The 5,893-nt window shown below is 40.9% G+C and overlaps 1 pseudogene; it reads right to left on the bottom strand.

The window, feature by feature from the left end:
* Nucleotides 1-511: 511 nt before the first annotated feature.
* LOC133052601 (tigger transposable element-derived protein 1-like) lies at nt 512-2,661 on the bottom strand (annotated as a pseudogene).
* Between the last annotated feature and the right edge of the window lie 3,232 nt (nt 2,662-5,893).

Raw genomic sequence — 5,893 nt, 5'->3', positions numbered from 1 at the left:
AACATTATGATTGTATTTATCCATGTTAATACGTGTATCTAGATCATTCATTGTATCTGCTGCCTTGTATTACAAAGTATGACTATAACACAGATGATTCATTTCTCTTTTGATGAATACCTAGATTGATTCCTATTACAATGCTGTGCCAAACACCTTGAACAGGTTACTTTTTCAGGTGTGCAAGAGTTTTTCAAAGATAAATGACTAAAGGTGGAACTACTGGGCATTAGGGAATGTGTATATTCAGATTGACTAGATATTGCCAAATTACTCTCATATGTGATATCCCAAAGTACAGGCAAGCCTTGCAGATAATGTGATTTTGGTTCCAAACTGCTGCTACGAAGCAAATATTGCAATAGAGTCACATGAATTTTTCATTTTCCCAGTGCAAATAAAAGTTATTTTTCCACTATACTATAGTCTATTAAGTATGCAGTAGCATTGTTGAAAGAAGTGATGTACAAACCTTAATTTAAAAATGCTTTATTGCTAAAAAGTACTAACCATCATCTGAGCCTTCAGTGAGTTATGATCTTGTGGCTGGTGAAAGGTCTTGCCTTGATGTTCATGGCTGCTGATTGATCAGGGTAGTACTTGCTGAAGGTTGGGGTGGCTGTGACAATTTCTCAAAATAAGACAACAATGAACTTTGCTATGCCAGTTGGCTCTTCTTTTCTCAAATTTCTCTGTCACATGCAACACTGATGGCATTTACCCGCAGTAGAATTCTTTCAAAATTTGAGTCAATCTTGTCAAACTCTGCCCCTGCTTTGTCAACTGTTCATATAATATTCTAAATTCTTTGTCGTCATTTCAACCATCTTCAAAGTATCTTCACCAGGAGTAGTTTCCGTCTCAAAAAACCACTTGCGCTGCTCATCCATAAGAAGCCACTCCTCATCCACTAAGGTTTTATCATGAGATTGCAGCAATTCAGTCACATCTTTAAGCTCCACTGCTAATTCTCTTGCTATTTCTACAGCATCTGCAGTTACTTCCTCCACTGGAATCTTGAGCCCCTCAAAGCCATCCATGAGAGTTGGAATCAACTTCTTCTAAACTCATGTTAATGTTTTATTTTGACCTCCTCCCATGAATCACAATATACTTAATAGCATTTAGAATGGTGAATCTTTTCCAGAAGGTTTTCAATGTAATTTTCTCATATCCATAGAGGAATCACTCACTATCTATGGCACTATAGCTGTATGAAATGTATTTCTTAAATAATGACTTGAAAGGGCAACAGAGGATGAGATGGCTGGATGGCATCACTGATGCAATCAATTGACATGAACTTGGGCAAACTCTGGGAGATGGTGAGGGACAGGGAAGCCTATGGTGCTGCAGTCCACGGGGTCACAAAGAGTCAGGCATGACTTGACCACTAAACAATGACAATGAACAAGGCTTGAAAGTCAAAATGACTCCTTGATCAATGGGCTGCAGGATGGATGCTGTGTTAGCAGGATGAAAACAACACTAATCTCATAGTCTATCTCAATCAGAGCTTTTGGGTGACCAGGTGCATTGTCAATGAGCAGTAATATTTTGAAAGGAATTTTTTTCTGAGGAGTAGGCTCAGCTGGTAAAGAATCTGCCTGCAATGCAGGAGACCCTGGTTCGATTCCTGGGTTGGGAAGATCCTCTGGAGAAGGGATAGGCTGCCCACTCCAGTATTTTGGGCTTCCCCGATGGCTCAGCTGGTAAAGAATCCGCCTGCAATGTGGGAGACCTGGGTTCAATCCCTGGGTTGGGAAGATCTCCTGGAGAAGGGAACAGCTACCCACTCCAGTATTCTGGCCTGGAGAATTCCATATATAGTCCATGGGGTTGCAAAGAATCATACACCACTGAGCGACTTTCACTTCAAGTCTCAACAGTGGGCTTAAAATATTTGGTAAACCATGTTGTAAACAGATATGCTGTCATCCAGGCTTTATTCTTCCAAATCTACTCTGCACAGACAGAGCAGATTTAGCATAATTCTGAAGGGGCCTAAGATTTTCAGAATGGCCAATGGGCCTTGGCTTCAACTGCATTTGCCCCTAAGAGGAGAGTCAGCCTGTCCTTCAGAGCTTTGAAGTCAGGCATTGACACCTTCTCTCCAGCCATGAAAGTTCTAAATGACATCTTCTTGCAATAAAAGGCTGTTTTGTGTACACTGAAAATCTGTTGTTTAGTGTAGCTGCCTTCATGGGTTATCTTAGCACTTTCTGCTTCACCTTGTACTTTTATGTGATGGAGATGGCTTCTTTTCTTAAACCTCATAAATCAACCCCTGCTGGCTTCAAACTTTTCTTCTGCAGCTTCCTTGCCTCTTTCAGCCTTCATGGAACTGAAGAGAGTTAGGACCTTTCTCTGGATTAGGCTTTGGCTTCAGGAACGTTAATTCTGGATTAATCTTCTGGATTAATCTTCTATCCAGATTACTAAAACTTTCTCCACATTGGCAATAAGGCTGTTTTGGTGTCTGATCATTTGTGTGTTCACTGGATGAGCACTTTTATTTCCCGTCAATAACTTTTCCTTTGCATGCACACCTTAGCTAACTGTTTGGCTCAAGAGGACTAGCTTTTTGACTGTCTCAGCTTTTGACATGCCTCCCTCACTAAGCTTAAGCATTTCTAGCATTTGGTTTAAAGAGTGAGACATGCGATGGGCCAGTGGCTGGTTGGTGGAGCAGTCAAAACACACTTAACATTATCAATTACATCTGCCCTTTATATGGATATGGTTCATGGAGCCCCCCAAATAATTACAATAGTAACGTGGGAGATCACTGATCACAGATCACCATAACAATATAACAGTGATGAAAAACTTTGAGATACCATGAAGAGTGCCAAAATGTGATACAGAAACACAAAGCGAGCAAGTGCTGGAAAAATGGTGCCAAAGACTTGCTTGACACAGAGTTAGCACAAACCTTCAACTTGTAAAAAATGCAGGATCTGTGAAGCATAATAAACTGAAACATAGTAAAAATGAGGTATGTATGTATATGCAGTTCCTTTTCATTTTCTTGACAATGTTTGGTGTTGTCAGACTTTGCACTTCTCTGGTAGCACAAATGGTACCTTACTGTTTTAATTTGTATTATCTTGATAGCTATTGAGGTTGAACATATTTTTATATGTGTATTGGGCATTTGAATTCCCTCATCTCTGAAATGCCTGTTCGCTTTTGCCCATTTTCCTATTGTCTTGTTTGTCGTATAGATTTGCAAAAATTCATTACATATTCTGGATCTCTATCTTACGCCAGTTATATGCTCTGTAAATCCAGTCTGTGGTTTGTTTTTTAATGTGTTCATGATGTATTTTTAAATATTTATGTATCTGGCTGTACCAGCTCTTAGTTGTTGCATGCGGGATCATCAGTCTTTGTTGTGGCTTTGTGGGATCTTTATTTTTTTTCCCAATTATTTTTATTAGTTGGAGGCTAATTACTTTATGTGGGATCTTTAGTTGTGGTATGCATATTCCTAGTTACGGCATGTGGGATCTAGTTCCCTGACCAAGGATCAAACCTGGACCCCCTGCAGTGGAAGCACAGGGGCGTAGCCACTGGAAAACCACGGAAGCAGAAAAGTTTTGCATTTTCATGTAGTGAAAATGCATTATCCACTTTCCCCCCCCATAGCTTGCGTGTTTGTGTTTTACTTAAAGAAGCCTGAGCACCCTGAATATCTGAGGGAACACAAGACTGGAAGGGCAGATGATAGAGGGTAGAAACAGATATCCCTTTCATTCTTGTTATTCTCCTTTTTCTTCTATTATTTCTCCATTTTTCCTTATCCTGAAATCGATGTGTCTAACATACAAGTTAGGCTGCTCTGACGCTCTGATTTGTTCAATTTTGTGTCTAGATATCTCTGGCTCTGTTTTGCTACTTTCTTCAAAACTTTTCCATCTACTTTGTGCTACCAGTAAATGCAGTGAAGACTGGTTTCTTCCTTTATGAATAAACAAAGAAATATATACACCTCAGGACTGAAATAATTGTGCCAAATGAATTACCTCATATAATGAAAAGTAACAGGCAAAAGATCTCATTTGATGAATCTGTATTGTTTTTTGGTTAAGGAAGATGTTTTAAAGAATCATTTTCTAAACTTTTATTGCTTTAAATCACTCCGATAGTACCACACTGCCATCTCCATAAACCCCCTCACAATCTAGTCAAAATCATTGTAACCTGGGCTGGGGATCAGGGAAGAACTAAGAAACCTGAAGGGCAATGTTCCATCAAGCTTTCTCAGGCTCCCCCTAACCCTTTCTCTCTCCCGCCACCCTCCACTACACATTGCAGCTTGAATTATTTAGTTACTCAAATCAATCCATTTTTCTCTCTTCTGTGGTTGGACAATAAAAGTAAGATTTACTGCAGCCAGTGAATAATAAAAAACGAATTAGCTGAAAACAAACAAAAAGCTGCTTACGTGGCAATCTTCTGTGTTAATCAAAACCTTGAGGACAGGTCGGAGGATCAATATTTGACTACAAGATGGAAAGAATCAAAACTTCCATTAAGGGTGAGGAAAGAGGGAGCCACGGGGGGCGGAGAAAGACCTAAGGGCAGGGTTCATCAGAAGTGGCCAATGGCAAAATTTCATCCCAGTTCTCTGGTTGGCCTCTTAGGGAGGCCTCCTCTGTTTGAGAAATGACAGTGTTTTTTATGCACATATCAAAGTTCAGCTTGATTGTCTCATCTGGGGAAGAAAGCCATCTGTCAGTATTCTCCAAATAATCTACATAATTGACTTTCAAACAAGCCTCAAAGAGACGGGCATTTATCACCCTAATTGTGGCAGGCGGAGTGTGTGTCACTGCCATTTTATCAAGATAATGGTAAATGGCAGCAGGTTTCTTCTCTCCTGCCTTCTCCCAGATTTCTTTCAATTTGTACATACAGCTACATTCCCCTCCGAGACCAAACTCAGAAAAGGGCTGCCTGCACCTGGAGCAGGGGGAACATTTTGCTTGCCTTGTGATAATCCCTGGACTCAGCCAGCAGTCACCTGCCACTCTTCGCTCTGTTCCTAGAAACTCAATTCAGGAGGGCATCACTAAGAGACTCAGTAACAGGGCTGGACCCCTGAAAAGCTCTATTCCGTGACCCTGGATCTCCTGGCTTGAAGTTCCCTTTGAGTACCGATGGTGGGACGGAGGAGGGACCCCCTCGGAACTAGCTTGGCCCTAGCTTCTAGCCCAAGCTAACTGGGCAAACTGACCTCCAGTCCACAAGGAGAGTATTGTCAGCGATGGTGTCATTGTTCCCATAGGCCCAAGTGGGACTGGGTTGGTGTTGAGATTATCATGAGGTTCTTTCTTCTATGACTGAATCCAGTAACTCCTATCTGTAGGAAATTGCTACTACACAAAATATATATTAAAATTATACTAATTCTCAGGTCTTGCCTCCAATTCAAGGTCCAGGACAATTCTGCCTTAAAGCGTAGTCTTTTGTCACCTTCAAGGCAAAAGCCACTCTTGGCTTTACTTTTCCAGATTCTGTGAACTGTGTTTCTTAACCAGGCTGGCTTGAGACGTCCCCATCATTCCTGTGTGTCCATGGAAACCAAAGACCTCACGGTGCCCAATATTTAGCAGAGAGGAGGACAAAGCAAATTGCTAAACTGGGGTTAAATTGAAACTTTCTCCCTCAGAGGAATGTAACCCAGCAGAAATGGAAGTGTGTCTGGATTTCTAAACAATGTTTGAAAGTGTGTTTGCCTGTCAGTAGTCCCCTTTACCCACAGACAGGTAAGTTACTCAGTAGTCCATTAAGGGGGTGATAGAAATTGAGGCCGAAGGTTCTTGTTAAAAAATAATCCCCTGAGGACAAATATATAAATGAAAAAGACAGTCATATATCTGAGAAT

The sequence above is a fragment of the Dama dama genome, chromosome X, assembly GCF_033118175.1.
Source record: "Dama dama isolate Ldn47 chromosome X, ASM3311817v1, whole genome shotgun sequence".
NCBI classification, from domain to species: Eukaryota; Metazoa; Chordata; class Mammalia; order Artiodactyla; family Cervidae; genus Dama; species Dama dama.
The sequence above is the reverse complement of the archived record's forward strand: the minus strand, read 5'-3'. Positions and strand labels throughout refer to the sequence as shown.